Source organism: Nyctereutes procyonoides, unplaced genomic scaffold, assembly GCF_905146905.1.
Source record: "Nyctereutes procyonoides isolate TBG_1078 unplaced genomic scaffold, NYPRO_anot_genome, whole genome shotgun sequence".
Lineage (NCBI taxonomy): Eukaryota > Metazoa > Chordata > Mammalia > Carnivora > Canidae > Nyctereutes > Nyctereutes procyonoides.
This window is the reverse complement of record NW_026575135.1, coordinates 68,025,383-68,047,696: the sequence shown is the minus strand read 5'-3', so window position 1 is coordinate 68,047,696 and position 22,314 is coordinate 68,025,383. Positions and strand designations below refer to the sequence as shown.

Genomic DNA, 22,314 nt, shown 5'->3' with positions numbered 1-22,314 from the left:
GGGGAGGATGCTCCATCCAGGCCTCTCAATTAGGACTCCAGTCTGGCTATTTTATATATAAGTATAAAAAGATTACCCTATGTTGTTCCCTTTTTTCTATCATGGTTATATATATATACCTATATAAGCTAGAAATTCAATAATACATTGTCATAATCATTACTTTAAATAATTTTATGTCTCTTTAAAAAGTTGAAAGTTTCTATTTACAGAGTTTGCTATATCATCTTTCTTATTTATCGTATGTAGTTCTGTTCATTTGTTCTCATGAATTTCAGTTACCATCTGGCATTGGTATCTTACTCCAATACAGCTTTACTCCCACCTATGTCTTTTGAGCTGTTATTTTCAAATATATTGTATTTCCATAAGTTAAAATCTCAAGAATACATACATTCCCCAATCAAAATGGTATGTTTGTTACAATTGATAAAATATATCAACACATCATTATTACTTGAAGCACATGGTTTACATTAGAGTTAACTCTTGGTATTGTATACTCTATAGGTTTGCATAAATATATACCAACATGTATCCATGCTTGTGGTATCAAAACCACAGAGTATTTTTCACTGCCCTAGAAATTATTTGTGCTCCACTTACTCATCCTCTCCTGCCCCCTGCCTCATCCCTGGCAACCACTGATCTTTTTGCTGTCTCCATAGTTTGGCCCTTTGCAAACCGTCATATAGTTGGAATTAGTACATAGCCTTTGCAGATCACCTTCTTTCATTTAGTAATATGCAATTAAGGTTCTTCCATATCTTTTCACATGAACTTTTCAAACTCATTTCTTTTTAGTGTTGAGTAATATTCCATTGTCTGGATATACCAACATTTATTTATCTATTAACCTACTGAACGATATCTGGTGGTTTCCAAATTTTGGCAATTATTAATAAAGCTGTTATAAACATCTATATGCAGGTGTCTGTGTGGACATGTTTTTAGCTCCTTTGGGTAAGTGTCAAGGAGCATGACTGCAGGATCGTATGGTATGTGTCATTTTATAAGAAACTTCCAACTGTTTTCCAAGGTGGCTTTACCATTCTGCATTTCTATCTGTAAGGTGGGAGAGCTCCTATTGCTCCACATCCTCACCAGCACTTGGTATTGTTTGTGTTCTGGATTTTGGCCACTCTAGTAGGTATGTAGTGGTTTCACCTTGTTTTAATTTGCAATTCCCTGATGACATGGTGTGGAGCATCTTTTCATATGCTTATTTGCCACCTGTGTATATATCTTCCTTACTGAGGTGTCAATGGGTCTTTGACCCATTTTTAAATTGGATTGTTTTCTTGCTGTTGAGTTTTAAGAGTTCTTTGTATATTTTAGATAATAGTCTTTTATTGTTTGTGTTTTTGCAATTATTTTCTCCCAATCTATTTTCTCATTGGCATTGTCTTTTACAGAACATAAGTTTTTAATTTTAATTAAGTTCAATTTTTTTATTATTTCTTTCAAGGATGGTTCTTTTCTGTAACGTACCTAAAAAGTTATTACCATACCTGAGGTCATCTGAATTTTATATTGGATCTATTATCCATATATTCTTCTATATTATTTAATAAAATATATTATATTCTTCTATTTGATCTATTATCCATATTTTATATATTTATCTATTATTTATATTTTCTTCTAGGAGTTTTGTAGTTTTGTACTTTAACATTTAGGTCTCTGACCCATTTGAGTTAATGTTTGTGAAGGGTATTTGGTCTGTGTCTAAATTCTTTTGTTTTTTTTCTGGGGTGCCTAGGTGGTACAGTTGGTTAAGCCTCTGATTGTTGGTTTTGGCTCAAGTCATGATCTCATTGTTGTGAGATTGAGTCCTGTGATGGGGTCCATGCTCAGCATCAAGTCTGCTTGGGATTCCCTCTCCCTCTACCCCTCCCACTCATGCCTTCTCTCTAAAATAAATAGATAAATCTTTTAAAAAATAAAATAATTTTGTTTTGCATATGGATGTCCAGTCTTTCCAGCACCATTGGTCAAAAGGACTCTCTTTGCTCAATTGCATTAACATCCCCAGAAGAAGATATAGAATATAAAGTTAATTAATTCGGATGGTATGCACAGAAATCTCAGTTCTACTTGAACTTTACAAATGATTTAAGGGAAAGTCTTTTTGTCTTGAAGTATCTCGATTGAGCTCCCAAGGGAATTATTTCTCCATAAGTAAAGAGTGTATGTGTCAGAGTCAGAGCTTACTGTACTGTTTTCCAGTTGTGCAGCCTTGGGCATGTTGATTAATTTTATTGAATCTCAGTTTTCTCATCTTTAAATGAGGTTAGTATTTTTCTTATAGGATTGCTGTGAAGATTAAATAAGATGCTTTTTGTAAAGTGTTTTTCACATCAGTGAATAGTCAGCAAATGAAAGCTATTGCTTTATTTATATTAGAAGAATACTCCTTCAGGAAAGAAATATCACAAAGGCAGTTAAATATTGTTTTAGTCTCCTGGAAACTTTGAAAATTAAGAATTCCAGAGGAATCTAACACTACATTTGAGCCTAAATCTATGGGAACCACAAAGTTTCTGGAGAACTCTGGCTGGGGAATCATATTCTTTTGGAATACATGAGATATTGTGTGGAAATTAAGGGTGGCTTAGGTGCACAAAATATTTTGGTGGTACTCTCTGTATACAATGAAAAGTGAAGAGGAATATGATGAAAAGCAAGAGGCTAGTGTTTTTGAAGTTTACTTCTGGTGTACATATCATTCTCCAATATTTTGCCTCCAACTTCCCTACCTTAGTCCTCCCGTCTGGGACTGCTTTGTCACTCTGGCACTGCTACACTACAGTCTCCTATAAAGAAGAGGCAGCTGTAACTGGAGTGGAAAACTTCCACTTTTGGGGTGCTGGGGTACTCATTCAGTTAAGTTTCTATTGATTTTTGGTTCAGGTCATGATCTCGGGGTCTTGAGATTGAGCTCTGCAGTGGGCTCCACAAAGAGCATACAACCTGCTTAAGATTCTCTCTCTCTCCATCTCCCCACCCTACTTATGTGTGCTATTTCTCTCTAAAAAAGAAAAGAAAAAGAAATCCTCCACTTTCTCCTTTTAATTAGGTGAAGGATATGGATCAACCCTGAAATTTATCCATACATTGAGGGGTTGGAATCTATTTAGGAGTCACTGTTTTTAAGGAAATTAGTGCATCTCAATTAATTAATCAATCGAGAAGTTAATGAGGCAAGATTGTTCTGGGTACTGGAGATAAACTGGTGAACAAGATGAATAAAGAGTTCATGAGGTTTTTATGAGTTCATGTTATAAAATCATTAAAGCTGTTAGAAATAGGTTTTTTTGAAATTTCTTATTATTGTGAAAAATGTTAAACATCCAAAAGCAGGGAGAGACTGAAATATTCCTATTATTTGGTTCAACAATTATTAACACATGACTAAACTTGTTTAATTTGTAACATCTGTACTTAAAGACCTGTGGAAAGGTGCAGTAAAGACACTTTGATTTTGCTTTATATGACTTATTTCTCTGGTTTGGGATTTTAAAAATCAGAAAACAACTCTTAATTCTTCCATCTTTGGCATCACGGAAATAGCTTTTCATTTTTCGCAGTAGGCCAGGCTCTCATGAGAAGCCCAGGCATATCCAAGGCTTAGTCATCTAATTCTGCATGGAGAGCCACTAGAAAATTGAAATGACCTTGTTCTGTGCTGCCTTGCACCTACTAAATCATAAATTGGGGGAATGAAATTAAACTTGATAACTCAACAACTTGGTATGATCCTGGCCTTTGGGCATAATTCTTGCCATACAGTTAATTCTAGACATGGGAACTTAGCCTTAAAAACTCATCATAAATAAATACATAGTCATGCCCTCCACCAACCACACTGAGCATGACCGTGGTACAAATATGAAGGATTTTATTCCCTATGAGCCTTGACTCTGCTTTCTTCTCTAGAAATTCAGCATTTTACCATTTCACTAGTTTTCAGTCCCTCCCCTGAACACAAGCCTCTCATCTTAATGGATGCTTAGGTCTGGACATGTCATACTTCATTTAGGACAGACACCCTTTTTTTTTTTTAATTTTTATTTATTTATTTATGAGAGAGAGAGAGAGAGAGAGAGAGAGAGAGAAGCAGGCTCCATGCACCGGGAGCCCGACGTGGGATTCGATCCCGGGTCTCCAGGATCGCGCCCTGGGCCAAAGGCAGGCGCCAAACTGCTGCGCCACCCAGGGATCCCCAGCCCACAGACACCCTTTTACCAGCATGTCTCTCTGCGTCTCTGAGGAGAAGGTTATCTCATCTTTATAACTCCCAGGCTCACACTTCTTTTAAGGGTTAAACTACGTATTAGATGAAACAGGTTGGAGAGGAAAAAGTTATGCAAAAAATGGCACTTTGATGTCAGCTTTTTAAAGGGAGGAAAAAAAGGTAAGTGAAAACCTAATGGAAAATACACAAGAACACTAGAATGATTTGTCCAAGGATGTAAGATTTGGGATATTATTCCTAAGTACTTCTTTACTAAGTCATATAATTTTCCACATTTTCTAAAATTAACATACATTATTTCGGCAGTGAGAAAAAAATAAGGTAAAATACAGAGAATCTCTCCAACTTATAGTATTTAAATTTGTAAATAAGATTAAAATGGCATTAAACCATTTTCTAAGACTTATTGGCCAGAGACCTGTTCAAAAATCTAGTATAATAGACATTTCACTGTGAAATCATATGGTTCTAAAACACTGGACATAGACATTTTGTGAATATGACTCTACATGTGTTTTTTTTTCTTCTTCTGATTTTAGAGGTAATACATGCCCACTTCAGATAATTTGGAAAATAGAGAATACACTAGAATAGAATAAACATGACCCTTAGTGGCTATATTGTGGCAGCCACAGCTATGTGCCTCTCCAACCGTGCAAGAAGCGTCTACACCCTCTTGGCCCCCATCCACCTGAGGCTACGCTCCCAGGTCCCTCCCAGCCAATGGCTGAGCTAATCGAAGGGTGGAGCAGGGGGCGGGGGGGGGGGGAAGAGGGAGGGACTAGTGCCTGGTGCAAGACTCCCCTAACTGACAAGAATATTCATTAACGGTTTTGCTCCAGGGCTTTGTTAACTCTTCTGCCTTTTATCGTAATACAGTCTAAAGTGATCTGGGCTTTCTGGAGATCTCACAGAACATCACACTGATTCATGACACCGATGACATGCTGAATGGACAGGTTAAGCAAGAGGCAACTAATAGTCTGGAGGCCTTGGTAAGACAACTGTGCTCTATTGGGCAGGAGACAAGCCCCAGGAGACTCAGCAACCTACTACCTAAGGAAATTTTTGAGAGGTCCTGTACTCTGGTGTTTACCAAGACATCCTGTCCAAGGTAAAAGATAAATTTCTGAATCTTGCATTCCTAACTTCAAAGATGGAAGCAAAACGTTTGGCGAGCCATTTTGGGTTCTGAAGGCAACACGTTACACATCTAGGAGTACTTCTCTGGGTCATATACTGAGTGATATGGAAAGCCTGTCAATTACGACTGGTGCCCGGACCAAGAGTGAGCTCAGCAGGAAATCTAAGCTGCAGTGCCAGCAGCTTTTCTGCTTGGGCCATATGATTCAGGAGATCCTATGGTGTCGATGATGTCAGAAATGGAAAAAGTTGCACTGTGGCAAGCCCCAGTAAGGGAATCACAGCACAAGCCATTGGAGTTCTGGAGCAAGGTCATGCCATCTGCAGTGGAGAATTATTTGCACTGTTAGAGCTGGAATGCTTGACCACGGGACACCGAGTGACTATGCATCCACAATTGCCCATTATGAATTGGTTTTTGTGAGACCCACCAAGCCATAAAGTAAAATAGGCTCAGCAGAAGTCCACAGTAAGATGGAAATGGAATGTCTGGGATTGAGGCTAAGCAAGACCAAGAGGTGTAAGTAAGCTGCATGAACGGGTAGCCTTGATACCCTTGTCACTCACCCTGGTTACACTAGTGACCCTCCTTCATCTTGCCCATATGACCATCTGTGTGAGAATCTAATACAACCAGAGGAAGAACCAAGACTTTGAGATGAGCTGTCATGGTCTGTGAATGCAAGCTGAAAATGGGAAGCAGCTTCAGTACAGCCACATTCAGGGTTGACCTTGAAAAACACTGGAGACAGGAGCCTTCCCAATGTGCAAAGCTGGGAGCAGTGCATCCTGTCATTGACTGTGGAAGAAAAAGTAACTCAAAGTGAAGTATATGGATTCCTAGGTAGGTGCCAATGGACTCTCTTCTAGTCACCTGGAAGGAAAAAACAAAACAAAACTGGAGGATAAGAGTGAAGGAGGTCTGGTTGGAGTGAATATTGTGAAGATTTGTAGATCATATACTAATGTCCATCAGAAACCACCCATGGAGGAGATACTCAACAACCAACCAGACACAAGGACTTGGCCAATTGATATTAACCAACCTTCATCATTGATCCTCCCAGAATTGGCACATTGAAGAGGCCTAGACAAGGGTAGAGACAGAAGCTGTGCATGACCTCAACAGCATGCATGCCCATTACCAAGGCTGATGTAGCTGCTGCCACTTCTGAAGTTCCAATCTGCCAGCAAAAGAGACCAAACTGAGTTCCCTAAACAGCACTATTCTTTGAAGAGGCCAACCTATCATTGTATGGCAAGTAAACTATGCTGGGCTCCTTCCATGCTGGAAGAGCCAGTGGTTAATCTTCAGAGGGAAAGATAATTTTGGGGGGTATGGGTTTGTTTTTCTTGCTCACAGAGCCTCAGCCAACACTACTATCTAGGGTCTTGCAGAATGCCTGATTCGCAGGCATAAAATCTTACACATCACGGCAGCCAACCAGGGGACCCATTCCACAGCAAAGGAGGTGTGGTGGGTCCATGATCATGGGATCTGCTCATTATATCGTATACAGCACCACCCAAAAGAAGTGGTCTTCCACTGGTGCCTTCCAAAGGGGCAAATGAAGTGCCATCTTGCTGTCAATACCCTGCAAAATGGGGTGCCTTCCTTTGGGATGCACTATGGACACTAAATCAGAAAACTTTATAGAGTGATGTGTCTTCTATAGGAAACATAGAAGCATCTGAGATCCAAAGGGTAGAAGCAAAAGAGGCCTCACTTATTACCACTCAGTGACCACTGAGGGATGAGGTGCTTCTTGGGCAACTCTGGGATCACAGAGGTTAGAGATCCTGGTATCCAATGGGGCACGCTCTTATCAGGGGACACAGCAAAGGTCCATTGAACTAAATGTCACGACTATTTCCAGGGAACTTTGGATTCCCTATAACCATGTTCCAGCATGTAAGAAGAGTCACCAATGTGACAGGGATAATTGACCCTGACCAGCAGAAGCATGAGGTAGGACTGCCCATCTCATGCTCATAAAGTAGAGCAGGACGGAATAATGTGCAACCCAGGTAACCAATTCAGGTACTTCTTGACAGATCTTGCTCAGTGGAAATAGTGAACAGACATGTGTGGCAACCCCAACCTGACTTGGGTACAATTACCAAGGGCTCAGACCCAGTAGGAATGAGAGTTTGGGTCACAGCACCAAGTATGTCATCAAGACTTTCCCTCAGGAAGAGAGATCCACAGTTCCACATATACAGGGAGCAAAGGATCTGAACAGCACAAAGGGGTGGATTGGGACATTCATCCTCAGAGCCTCCTTCTCGAAAACCTGCTGCAACTGTCCAAGCTGGGTCAATGCTCTCCCCAGGCTGCACTGGCCAGTGACTGGGTATGGTTGTACTAGAGACGGTCCATTTCTGCCTGATGCAGGACCCATCTAATGGGCAACCTTATAGTCTAGAGTTGACTGACTTTCTCAGCACTGTGCCAAGATCTGAGATTCTTCCACTCCATCTTTCTTCCATGTCTCCTTTAACAGGTGTTGGGCCTGCCTCTCGCAGCCTGGAGTCTCTCCCTGCATACTCTACTTCCCTCTCCCTTTTATCCATCACAGGCACTTCCCCCCAACAAATCTCTTGAAATTCTAATTCCATCTGGCATTTGCTTCCCAGAGGACTTGAATTGATACATGGGTGTATATGAATAAACACAATCAATACTGTGAGGTATTTGCTTTGAGTCATAAAGTATTATTTATTTGGGGCCACACTGTATCTCCTGAATTAATGCCTATATATGAGACACGCCCAATTCTACAAGCTGTTCAGGTTAGGGTGCATAAACACCACTGGTACCATCAGCCTAGCAATCAGTCTCATATTTGCCTTAGCTCTTTTGCCAGCACCACGTAGATTTTTTTTTATACTTCTAGCATTTGGGTCTCTATGATCACAATATTTGAGTTATTGGGCCAGAGTCTACATCCAAAGATGATCTTTCATTAAGTAATGCAGAACTGGGAATAGCAAGCCACTGTAGTCATGCGTGTGTGATATTTTACACTCATTCCTGATTCATGATGCAAAGAAGACAGGATTCTACTTTCACCTTTTAAAGTTTTTCAAGTTGTTAAACTGGGATGTAAGACTACAGTGCAGCCCAGGAGTAGAGGTGGAATCTGAAGAGCAAGAAGTGGGCAAGAATTAAAGATTCAGGGGAGGGATACAAGTAAAGAATTGTGGATGAGGATATCTATTATGCACATTATTTGGTAATTTAAATTTAAACCAAATGTTTAATGTTGATTTTTTTTTTAGTTCCAAAGCTGCTTACACAGAGTTGAGATGACACAGAGTTTATGTGAGACATACTTGATCACATCATCAATGGGCCAAGGGTTTCCATGAATACGTAAGGTTTGTATTAATAATACACTGGTAGCATTACCGATAGGTTTTACTTTTGTTCATCATTTTGTTATTTTCCCCCCATTACTGCAATAAGGCCATGTTAATTATAATCTTGGCCCTCTCTTAATTCTTCGTAATCTCCAGGTTCTTTTCTCAGTGGGAGTAGATATAGGTGACCAACGGGGCTCCCTTATCATAACAGGGTTGATTAAGGTAAGAAAAGTTTGAGAATCGCCATCCAAGAGATTTGCTGTTATGCCTCTCTAAGTATTTTTATCACTGTCTTTTAGGCAGAGTGGTACCAAAGAGGATTAGGTTGTGCTCACTGGTATTTTGGGAAGCTCCATTAGGATGCCAGCTTTCCCTCAAAGCCCTGCCCTCTTTGTGATTGGAGTCCTGTGTGATAGCCCTTGGTCGCTTGGTGCTGGAGGGACCTGTGAATCATTGTTCTACAAAGCTCCCTTTTATATCCAGCTTCTAATATGAGAATGCCCTTCTGCAGTGACCCTTGTTAGAATCATCAGGAAACTGGAAATTCTCAACAGTCTTATTTTGCTGCTAGGGCGAGACTTCTAATTGCCCAAACATTGGATTTTGACATCTGATGATCTGACATGTCCCCATCCACTCTTCAGCTCAATCTTCTTCATGCAGACACCTGGATCTCAGGAATAAGCCCCCACCCTGAACACTGTTCCTGTGTAGAAGTCATAGACCATCATTTCTTCCATCTTTGCCTACAGGCTTTTGGCTCAAAGACCTCTGGTGTCCACTTATCAAGGGTCTGGTCTTAGCCTTGGTCTTTCTTTGAATTTTTCATGCTCACAATCATTTCGCCAGGGCACAGCTCCTACCAAGTTGTCTAGATTACAATGAGAATGGGTAGCTGCCATAAGTATTGAGAACCCTAGTTCTATAAACTTCACTTCCTTCCTCCAATCTCTGAGGACAGAGGCACTGTCTTCCTCTCTCAGGCATTCGAGACGCTGCTTCTAGGTGCAAACACAACCCAGTTAGATTATATGATTACTAAGAAGTGAAAACACAACTTGAAGAACAAATTGCATTTACAATGTAATCTGAGCTAGGTAAAGAAAAAGAACAGAGAAAATTCCAGAAGGAAACATATCAAAATATGAACAAATGTTCCGCTTGGGTGATAGAACTGTAGGTAATATTTTTACCACCTCTTAGCAGCGTTATGTACTTTCCAATTTTCTACCACAGCCACATATCCTTGATAATCAAATAAAAAGAGCATAAAATGCTAGGGAACAACACAAAATGTAGTGATGCAAATCACTGTGAATCAGGCAAAGTTGTAGTGGCAGAAGGATGTGCACAGTTCCTAGAATTTGTTTGCAGCCAGATGTGGTCATGTCACTCCATTGTGGAATGGAATATAAAAAGAGGTGTGTGCCTTCCCCAGTGGTCATCATTCAAGGGGTATGGCATGCCACTTCTTCTCCCTAGCTCCTGATAGCTGTCAGGTGGGAGTAAGAAACAGTGAGGCTCAGAGCTAGGGGTGGGAGTCCAGGGTGGGTGAATATCAGAGAAGAGGGTGGAGCTCAGGGATGGGAGCAAGAACAAGGTACAACTCATGCATGAGGTGAGCCCCAGAGAACAGGTGGTGCTCAGGGTAGAGAGGCTGAGACAGAGCTAGAAGTGGTGAAGAGAGGTGTGGAAACATCTTTTCATACACTCTTTTACACACTCACTGAGATCTGTTTTACACACAGCTTAGTCATTAGAAAACAAGCAAAGAACAGAAAAGAAACTCTGTGTTTCAGGCCCACACTTTTTTTTTTGTATATTTTTAAATTGGAGTTCGATTTTCCAACATAAAGCATAACACCCAGTCCTCATCCTGTCAAGTGCCCCCCTCAGTGCCCGTCACCCAGTCACCCCCACCCCCTGCCCACCTCCCCTTCCACTACCCTTTGTTCGTTTCCCAGAGTTAGGAGTCTCATGTTTTGTCACCTTCTCTGATATTTCCCACTCATTTTCTCTCCCCTTTTTTTCCCTTTCACTATTTTTTATATTCCTCAAATGAATGAGACCATATAATGTTTGTCCTTCTCTGACTGACTTACTTCACTCAGCATAATACCCTCCAGTTCTATCCACGTCGAAGCAAATAGTGGGTATTTGTCGTTTCTAATGGCTGAGTAATATTCCATTGTATACATAGACCACATCTTCTTTATCCATTCATCTTTCGATGGGCACCGAGGCTCCTTCCACAGTTTGGCTATTGCGGACATGGCTGCTAGAAACATCGGGGTGCAGGTGTCCCGGCGTTTCATTGCATCTGAATCTTTGGGGTAAATCCCCAGCAGTGCAATTGCTGGGTAGTAGGGCAGGTCTATTGTTACCTCTTTGAGGAACCTCCACACAGTTTTCCACAGTGGCTGCACCAGTTCACATTCCCACCAACAGTGCAGGGGGGTTCCCCTTTCTCTGCATCCTCTCCAACATCTGTTGTTTCCTGTCTTGTTAATTTTCCCCATTCTCACTGGTGTGAGGTGGTATCTCATTGTGGTTTTGATTTGTATTTCCCTGATGGCCAGTGATGCAGAGCATTTTCTCATGTGCTTGTGGGCCATTGTCTATGTCTTCCTCTGTGAAATTTCTGTTCATGTCTTTTTCAGGTCCACGTTTTGATAAAGCTGTCCTGGCAGTGATATCAAAATGTCATGTTCCATTCAATTTCAATGCATTAAAACAAAATTCTTATCAGAGGACCATTGGTTGTTCAAGAGCACATCTCAGGTATCCTTTCTAGTAAGATGAGAGTGCAGCCTGGCCTGGCACAACACCAAATCCCCAGTAGGAGATCAGGATTGGAAAAAAGGACAGTTGAACTCTCGTAAGTTGAACCATTGTAAGTTGAGGACCATCTATGTAGGTGTTGAGTCCTCAGAGTCTTTTTAAGTTCTTAAAATAAGTGTATGAACCAAATATTATTACCACTATTTTATAGATGAAGAATGTGAAATATAGAGAATAAGTAGCCTCAGTACTACTGAGGTAGTACTGGTAGACATGAAAATCAAAGCCAAATCCGGCTGTCTCCAGAGCCTGGACCATTAACCTCTACAGCTATGGGACCTCTTACCTGGAACTCTTTGAGACAGCATGCCACTATGACAATAATAATCCTTATTCTTTACAAATTGTCTCATTGTTCACAATGTGCTTTCAAATCCATTGTTTTAATTGTATCATTCTTTATATGTGGGTCAGATATAATCATGTCCCCACTTTCCAGATGAGTTAACAAAAGACCAGAGAGGTCATCTGACTTTCCCAGAATTATTAACAAGAACTGCAAAGTTAAGGAAGTCCGCAAGACCACTTCCATGGCAATTGCAAGTTCAGGGGTCTTGGGTTTGATAATTCCCCAAAAGGACTCATAAAATTCACTGGACGCTGTTATATTTGTGGTTATGGTTTGTTCCAACCAAAGGATACAGACTAGAACTAGCTAAGACAAGAGGCGGATGGCGCAGAGTCCAGGAGAGGTCCACAGGTGGAGTTTCCGGTTGTCCTCTCCCAGGGAGTTGTGAATAGTGCTGATTTGTTCAGGCAACAAAGGTGCACAGCGTATTGCCAACAAAGGCAGAGCCTTGATGTCCAGAGTTTTTATTGGGACTTGGTCACATAGATCCCGCCGAGTGCGAGTGGCTGACCTTTTAAGTTTTATCTTGAGATCTGAACGCCTTTGATCTAAAGAGGAAAAAAGTAGAAATCTGCTACAGCCTCAACTGATTTTCACGTAGGTTTGGAGCCGCCTGATGGAAAACATAACTGGTTTCATCACTTATAGTCAAGACCAGAAGAGAGAGAAAAGATGAAGTTAGGAATGGAGTCGGTGAAGGCCCCAGGCAGCAGCACTCCTGGAATCTGACAGCAGGCACTCAGCCCAGCCAGTAAGTAGCAAGTGGCAGGGGGCTACTTGCTTTGTCTTTTCAATCTTTTGTTTCTCTTGTCAGTGCCTTCTGAGAGAGGTCTCTCTGCAGGAGTGACTGCAGTTGCAAATAAAGAAAATAGATGAGAGAAAGGAATTTATTTTCTTCCATTCCATAAATGAGGACAAAATGGAATGATTGTGGTCATAGATGAACTTCATCTGTTTCAATCGTTGCACTTGGGATTCTGTAAACACAATGAATCCAGGGTCAAGCAGCTTGTGGCTTTTTGGAATCTGTTGAATGGATCCTTATCAGCAGCCTAGGAACAGAATCAGAATGGTGACAAGTGTGAATAACCGGACGTAGTTGGATTGAGGGAGAAGTGAACTTTGCTGTTCTCTAGGACAATCAGGAAAATGTCTGGAATTCATAAATAACAGTGGGGGTGGAGCACACAGAGGCACAAAGCTGTTTTCCCTCTGCTTGGTTTTAGCAGAGTCTGCAGAATTTGTTTGAGTTTTTTGAAAAAATTCTTATGGTACTTATGATATAGTCAGGTAGAGTTTTCATAGCTCTGATTGCTTTCCAGATGCTAATGACCGCTTGATGCGATGTGCACACAGGCAATTTTAAATGGGTTTTCCTTTCACATGGTCTCTGGGGGTGTTTAGAAGTGAGTACAGTGTCCAGAAGTATGCTGCCAGGAGGCACTAAATCTCCAGCCTCTTTTCTGCTCTGGAGGCACTGAGATTAATCCCCAGGCCCATTTACATCCCTGACGCCAGCCAGACCCTGAGAGAGGTTCCAGTTTTTAGTGGCATGACCACGGGTTCTCAGCTGGAGGCTGAAGAAGACACAAGAAGCCTTTGTCGTCCCAAGGACCTCTGCCTCTTTTACCCTTTGCATTCCTCAAGGGCTCTGCCCACAATTTGTTCAGTCCCTTAACAGCCTCAGAAACAGCCAGCAGAGAAAACTGGCAGAGCTTCAGCCACGTGTGGAGAAACTCAGCCAAGTACACAGCCTGGAGAGTACTAAGCATGTCTGTGTACATTCTAGAACTCACCCACCTGGCCCCTGAGAACCCCTCTCCCTGAGGTTCCACACTCAGTGTCAGCTTTCATCACGGCAGAGAGGAGGTTGAACCCTGAAAACACAACCTTCTGATCCCAGTTGTATGTATTGTCTGGGATAGTGAGAAGTGGGGACATGGGCTGGTGTTTTAAATGCCATCACTGTGACAACCACTGTGACCTGGAGGCGTGGTTCTCAATCCTGGGAGCACCATCACCATCACCAGCTTAAACACCAAACAAAAAACTGCCAAGATCTCACTCCCAAGACTCAGATTTAATTAGTCTGGGGTGGGGTGCTGGCACTGTTAGGTTACTGAACCACATTAAACTGCCAAGGGTGATTCTTATCTACAACCAGGGCTGACAGCTTCTGATTTAGACCTAGACCACAATCAGATTTTATGATTGTAGAAGGTAATGCATTGAAGTGACATCAGTCTCTGTTTTCCCATCTGTGCTTGGGGAAAGAACAAGATAGACCTATTTGGAAGACCGTATCTGCTGGGGGCTGTAAGGGGCTTGTACCCACCCTCTGTCCACAGCTCTACAGGTGGGAGTTGACCGATATATTTAAATGCTTCAACATTTTTTAATGGAAAGTTTTATTATTTAAAAAAAATATTTTTAAAGTTTTTTTATTTATAAGAGACACATACTGAGAGGCAGAGACATAGGCAGAGGGAGAAGCAGCCTCCCTGCTGGGACCCTGATGCAAGACTCAATCTCAAGACCCTGGGATCATGACCTGAGCTGAAGGCTGATGTTCAACCACTGAGCCACCTGGATGCTCTTTTCTTTTTCTTTTTTTTTTTAATGTTTTTAATTGAAAGTTTTACTGAGATCATTATGGGTGCCTGCCCATGTAGTTGTAAGAAATGATATAGAGCGATTCCATGAATCCTTTACCTAGTTTTCCTCCAAGATAACATCTGCCAACACTCTAGTGTATAAACTACCATCGGGATGTTGGCATTGATACAATCTGCCACACTTATTCAGATGTTCCCAGTTTTGCTTGTACGGTGTGTGTGTTTAGCTCTATGCAATTTTATCACATGTAAATTCATGTGTCCATGACCACAGTCAATGTGTAAAACACTTCCACCCCTGCAAGGATCCCCATGTGGCCCCCTTTCACAACCACATACACTTGTCCCAGCCCTCCCCATCTCTAACCCCTGGCAACTAGCTAGCTGGTTCTCCATTTCTAAAAGTTTACATTTCAAGATCTTCTATAAATGTAATCATGAATTTTGGGATTGACTCTTCTCACTCAGTGTAATTCCCTGGAGAGTCATCCAAGTTGCCATGTGTGTCAATAGTATTCCATGGTATGTGTGCACTGCAGTACATTGAATTATTCACCCATTGAGGAATCTCTGGATGGTTTCCAGATCTTAGCTCTTATGAATGCAGCTGCTGTGAACATTCTTTTTTTAAAAATTTTTTGTGAACATAGGTTTTCATTTATTTGGAATAAATACTCAAAAGTACAATTGCTGGATCATGAGGTTTAATTTTATAAGACATTGCCGAGTTATTTTCCAGTGTAGCTGTGCCATATTATATTCCCACCAGCAAAGGAGTTCAATTTTTCCACATCCTTGTCAGAATTGGTGTTTTCACTATTCTTTATTTTAGCCACTCTGAGAGTTGTAGTTGTCTAAGGACATTGAATTGTAGTTTTAATTTTTATTTTTCCTATATCTAATGACACTGGACACCTTTTCATGTGCTACTTGTCATGTGAATGGCAGTGAAATGTCTGTCACATCTTTTGTGCATTTTCTAATTGGAATGGTTATTGCTTGTACCGTTGAGTTCTGAGAGTTCTTTGTGCATTCTAGATACTAGTCCTTTGTCAAGTTCAAGTGACACTTAGCATGCTACTCATGAAATACATGATTACTTTTTCACTGTGAAAGTAATACAACAGAATAATATCTAGCAAAAATAGGCAAGTTCTCCTCATGCCCTTCTATCTGATCTCGTTCATGCTTCCCAGGGTAACCATTTTTCACAACCTTAATTCAGATTCTTTTTTAAGCTCCACATGCACAAAATGAGCTTGACTGCTATATACTTTTCTGCAACTTACTTTTCTGACTTAAATTCTTGCCGTGACTGAATATACAGAATTACGTTATTGTTTCTCCAATCATTCAGCTTTTCCACTCTCTTCTAATCCAGAAGAAATAACAACAACACTCCATACCTCCTGAGATCTGAAAGTTTAGAACACTGATTCCACCAGCGTTTGCAGTCTTAGGTTGGAACAGAAATTGGAGAGCATTCGAAAGAGGACTGCAGAGACAGGTAATGGGAAGAAAGAGCCTTGCATCACCTGTGTTGGGACAAGGGACTCAATTTCCATTAACTGGGCTGTCATGGCTAACTGGGGAATTCCTTGTCTATCAGAACAACTGCCTCTTCCCCAGTAAAACCACAAAATTAGACACAAAGCTTTTTCAGTGCTTTGCCAGCTTTAACATGTAGTCAGTCAGCTCTCCATGGGAGGAAGCAGAGTCTAGGGTCTAGTGCAGAAAATATTGATGCCTATGCTTCTTTTTTTCTACACAGCCACAAGAGAAAGCAACTCTAGGATGGCCAAAAAAGGAACCATTTTCTCTTACTGCCTGGGATACATGTATCTCTAAGTGGAAAGAAGAAACCTAGAAAGAAAAAATTTTGTTCTCTGAGCTGCTCTGCTATTTTAGGAAATAGAGAAACATAATAGTCTTTATGTTTACTATTTATCTTTCCAAAAGGGGTAAAAAGGTTTTAATCAAAATCATTACCCTCTTAGAGAAGTGGAGTAAAGAATACGTGTGTTGGGAGGGAAATCCTTACTTTGTAAAAGCTGCCATCCTCAGCAGCCTAGATTAAATACACACACATCGTTTATGATATATTTATTGACTCAACAAATGTTACTAAGTGTTTCTGATGTGTCAGGAAGCCCACCTGGCAGTTAGATACAATGGTGACCAAACACAGAGGTCCTAAAATCTTTAGCTTCAGGAAATGGTCCAAACACTGGACGTTCTTGCTCTTGGGGTTTATTAATGACTTCTGAAAACTTCCACCAAGGGAGAAAATCTGCAGGACAAGGTGGACTCATAAGAAAAAAGCAAGGTGTCCACAAAAGAAGGTGCTAGCAAACAGGTCAGATATTTCAAAGCTGTTTTAATGGGCTTACAGGGTGTTTAGTTACAGAAGAGCATGGAGGTGAGAGGGATAAGCCAGCATAGCAGAGGCAAAAATGCCAAGCACCCTGGAACTAAGAGCTGGACTCTCTGGCACCCATCTCAGTATTGTCCCTTTTTCATCTAACATTTTGTCATTTGGTGAGCTGACCATTGCAGCATCCAGGACAGGCTGATCTGACCTTGACTGATAATATCTGGTTTCAGTGAGGTAATGTGGACGATGGCAAACGTCTGTCACTTGCATAAATCATTTTAAAGATGATTTGAGGCAAGAGTTGCTGATGTCCTAGGAAAAATGTAAAAAGGCTCTCATTTTTCATGTTGTTTGGATATTAAGCTCAAAAATACTAGACACAGTGCTTAAATAGTCTTATATGATGAAAATACATTGTGTTGAGATGGCTTGGTATTTCCTCCTTCCATGTGAAGCATGCCACATTCATCTCTCGGGGAAAGTTATTGGGCAAACATCACATCTATTTCTGACTAAAGGCAAACTGCTATGGAACTCAAACCAGATGCTTGGCTGCATACCGTCTGTCTGGGTTACAATCGCTTAATGTACAACTACTTGTAATACTCAAGTCCTCAGTACTTAACTTGTCCTGTCTGCCTGCTTCTGGCTATCGGCCTGATTTTGCCTCTGTTGGATTTTCTTTTTTTTTTTTTTCTTAGATAATTCCCAACCCAAACCCATAAGAAGTAATCATGGGGGGAGAGAGGAAAAAATAAAGCCAGATGAAATCAGAGAGGGAGACAAACCATAAGAGATTCATAATCATAGGAAACAAACTGAAGGTTGCTGGAGGGGAAGAGGGTGAGGGGATGGGGTGACTGAGTGACGGGCATTAAGGAGGGCACATGATGTGATGAGCACTGGGTGTTATCTAACACTGATGAATCATTGACCTCTACCTCTGAAACCAATAATACATGATATGTTAATTATTGAATTTAAATAAAAATTTAAAAATAAAAACTTAAAAAAAAAAGAAGTCAAGAGTTATTTAGTAACCAGCTATTCTGAGAAACTGATAGAGAAAAAGTTGCTCAGGGCAGTGATAGGATTTTTGTGTGGAAGCAGAAGAGCATTTATTTGTTGAAAGGATTTGGGGATCGGGTGGGTGGACAGGTTGTGTGGACACAGCATATCTTGAAGAAGGGGGAGACAAGAGCTTTAAAACATCTGCTTGTTAACTGTTTGAGATACCAGCTCATTTGGAAAATTCTAGATACGGAAAAAGTACTCATATTCATGCGACCACAATTTCCAGAATATGGAATAATTTCATACTTTTAATCTAGGGTGTACCAGTTGTGATTCCTACGTTGGCTCAGAATAAAAGGTGGGAATGATCATGTATGGTGATTCTGAAGAACTCATTGCAGAAACATGGGGCGCCTGGATGGCTCAGGTGGTTAAGTGATTGCCTTCGACTCAGGTCATGATCCCGGGGTCCTGGGATCAAGCCCTATGTCAGGCTCCCTGCTGAGCAGGGATCTGCTTCTCCCTTTTCCCTCTATGCTTTTGCACAGACTCTCTCTGTCAAATAAATAAATAAAATCTTAAAATTAATTGCAAAAACAGAGGAGACTTTTTGTTGCTATTGTTTCCTAAAGAGTAATTCAACAGCATTTATTAAGTATGCAGTTTGTACTTCCCACAACCTCTTCCTCATTTTCATTTGTTGAAAGCGTATCTGTTCTTTAAGACCTAGCTCAAATGCCACCCTCTTTTCTGATTCATTTCTTCCTTTCCCATGGCACATAGACGACTTTGTGTTGTGTAGGTAATTTTTTTTTTTTAATTTTGCCTGCTGCAAAGTAAGTTCTGTAAGACATCATCTGTTTCATTCACAACTATAGTCTTAGGGCATTGAATAGGTGCTCAGAAAATAATTGTTTCCCCCACTTGCTGGTCTTAGGTTAGTGAGAATACCCATGGATTTCTGAATTGTGAAAGCCCTGCTCAGCCAACCCAGAAAAATTTCCAAACTGCAGTGGGTATACCCCAGGTGGACTCAGGATGGTCTCCTGGGGTAAAGGAATGTGATGGTTAACTTTATGTGTCCGCATGGCTCAGCTATGGTGCCCAGGCGTTAAGTCAAATGTCCATCTAAATGTTGCTGGAAGGGCATTTTTTTTTATAATTTATTTTTTATTGGTGTTCAATTTGTCAACATACAGAATAACACCCAGTGCTCATCCCGTCAAGTGCCCCCCTCAGTGCCCGTCACCCATTCACCCCCACCCCCCGCCCTCCTCCCCTTCCACCACCCCTAGTTCATTTCCCAAAGTTAGGAGTCTTCATGTTCTGTCTCCCTTTCTGATATTTCTTACCCATTTCTTCTCCCTTCCCTGGAAGGGCATTTTTGAATGTGATTAGCATTTACATCAGTAGACTGTGAATAAAGCAGATTACCCTCCATTCCATGATGAAAGTGGGCCTTATCCAATCAGTTGAAGGCCTTAAGAAAAAAAAAAAAAGAACTAAGAAAGAATTCTGCTTCCACACTGCCTCTCAACTCAAGACTGCAATATCAACTCTTCCCTGGGTCTCCAGCCTGCTAGCCTCCTGCCCTGCAAAATTCAGATCTGTCAGCCCTCTCAACTCTGTGGGCCAGAAGCCAGGGCAGGATTCCAAATATTAAATCTGGCCACATGTTGATGTGTTATTAAAGTGAGGAGGTTTTTATTTTTTAACTGGAAATCTAACAGTGTAGGAACTCCTCAATAGTTATATGCAAATTGTACCTCAGAAGAGGCTCTTGGAGAAAGTAGGAAAGAAATTTTTCTAGGTCACATAGTATTTATGATCTTCAGGCATAAATTTTATGCCTTTATTCAGGCATAAATTAGGTCAGAGAACATACTCTTTTTGAGTGTGTTCATATTTCCTGCTGAGACTCTTTCTTAAGAAACTGAGCTCCATGCATTAACTGTCAGTTTTGCCCCAAATGTATTATGCTAACATTTTAAGGAATAAGTTCTTACTCTAGAAAAATGAGCACTTATGAGAATGTGGTGTGGTGAAAAGGCTTGAGCCTTGAAGTTAGAGTCAATCTGAATAGAAATTCCAGCTACCATTTACCTGCCATGTAATCTTGGGCATGATGTCTAACCTCTGTGAATATAGGTGCCTTCATGATGATAGAACTCTCAGTCTCATTTTTTTTACTAAGATGTGAAATGGCCTCCTCATTTCAACTACATCCGATCCTAATCTAGCTTTCCATGCTTCTTTATGTTTTTTCTCCACTACATTGATTACTGACTTACTCGATTGTCTATTTCTTTGACTACATTGAATGTAAAATGGTGCAGCCACTTTGGAAACAACTTGGCACTTCCACAAATAGTTAAACATAGAGTTATGTTATGACACAGAAATTCTACTCCTAGGGATATGCCCAAGAGAAGTAAAAAGCTGTGTCCACACAAAAACTTGTATATGAGAGACATATGGGTGGCTCAGTGGTTGAGCCTTTGGCTCAGGTTGTGATCCTGGGGTCCTGGGACTGAGTCTTGCATCAGGGTCACTGCAGGGAGCCTGCTTCTCTGAACTCTGCCTATGTCTCTGCTTCTCTTTCTGTGTCTCTCATGAATAAATAAATAAATAAATAAATAAATAAATAAATAAATAAAATCTTTTTTAAAAAAGTGTACATGAATGTTCACTGCAACATTATTTATAATAGTAAAAAAGAACGGAAGCAACCCAAATGTCTATCAGTTGATATGTGACTAAACAAAATATTGCATACCCACCCAAGGCATCTCTCTCTCCCTCTGCCCCTCCCCTTGCTCGACCTCTCTCTCTGGCTCTAAATGAATTATTCAGGAATAAAAATGAACAATATACTGATACATCCTACAACATGGATTAACCTTGAAAGCATTATGTAATCTTTTCATTACATAACTAGTAACGTAAAATCGAAGTAGAGTAAAATTGAAGACACTGACAAGACCAAACACTGTTGAGAATGTGGAGAAATAGGAACTGTCATTTGTTTGCTGGTAGGAGTGCAAAATGAAATAAGAATACTTTCATTTATTTACTGTCTTTGGAAGACAAGTCATTTCTTACAAAACTAAATGTACTCTTTTCCTATGATACAGCAATCATGTTCCTTGGTATTTACCCCAAGGAGTCAAAAACATGTCCATACAGATACTTGCACATGGTTGTATATAGCAGCTTTGTTCAGAATTGCCACCCCCCCACTCCCTCCCGCGCTCTCACTCTCTCTCAAATAAATACATAAAACGATTGTATCATCAGTCAATAGTGCAAATTATTTTGACTTAATATTTCACTTACTGAAAACTTTTAAATATCTGTCTAAATGTTAATACCAATAGCAATTGTATTACTCTACATTGTTCCAACTTAAATATTATTTCCAAGATCCTTAGGCTTGGACTATTATTAAATTAACTGATGGATATAGTTCAGTTATCTGAAATCTTTGGACACTTCTGAAGAGATTAAAATTTATAAAGCCAGAAATTACAAAAGCTATAAAAATAATTAATACATATTTGGTCTTGGTAAAGGTGTGATTAAGATGACAAACCAAAGATACAAAAAGAGAGATTCGAAGGGCTACATGCACTCCAGTGTTTATAGCAGCACTATCAACAATAGCCCAAATATCCATTGACTAATGAATGGTTAAAGAAGATGTGGTGTAGATACACAACAGAATATACACTCAGCCCTAAAAAAAAGAAATCTTGCCATTTGCAATGATATGGATGGAGCTAGGGAGTATAATGCTCAGTGAGATAAGTCAGTAAGAGAGACAAATACCATATGATTTCATTCATATGCAGAATTTAAAAAACAAAATAGATGAACATATGGAAAGGAGGACAAGAAGAAAGGAGAGAAGGAAACAAGCCATAAAAGACTCTTTTATTTTTCTTTTTAAAATATTTTATTTATTCATGAGAGACAGAGAGAGAGAGGCAGAGACATAGGCAGAGGAGAAGCAGGCTCCCTCTGAGCAGGGAGCCTGTTGCGGAACTCAATCCCAGGACTCGAGCCAAAGGCATACGCTCAACCACTGAGCCACTCAGGTGCCACCATAAGAGACTCTTGATGACAGAAAACAAATTGAGAGTTAATGGTGGGAGGTGGGGGTAATGGGGTAGATGGGGGGATGGGTATTAAGAAGGCACTTGTGATGAGCACTACGTGTTCTATGTAAGTGATGAATCGCTGACTTCTACTCTAATATATATAATATAGACTATAATATATAATATAGACCAATATTGCACTATATGATAACTAAAATTTAAATTTAAAAAATGACAAACATGGTGTCATACAT

At 40.4% G+C, this 22,314-nt stretch overlaps 1 long non-coding RNA gene across 3 annotated transcripts in view; it reads left to right on the top strand.

Annotated features, from left to right (window-relative positions):
- LOC129494511 (uncharacterized) overlaps positions 1–18,548 on the top strand; it is a 58,129-nt gene extending 39,581 nt beyond the window's left edge. Inside the window, exons 1-5 of one of the 3 annotated variants that reach the window (XR_008661362.1) lie at positions 8,697–8,782; positions 11,428–11,645; positions 12,559–12,708; positions 15,930–16,079; positions 18,278–18,548. This is a non-coding gene — a long non-coding RNA (uncharacterized LOC129494511). Of the gene's footprint in view, positions 1–8,696; positions 8,783–11,427; positions 11,646–12,558; positions 12,709–15,929; positions 16,080–18,277 lie in introns of those variants that run through there. The other 2 variants (XR_008661363.1, XR_008661364.1) reach the window with 2 other exon arrangements.
- The last annotated feature ends 3,766 nt before the right edge of the window (positions 18,549–22,314 follow it).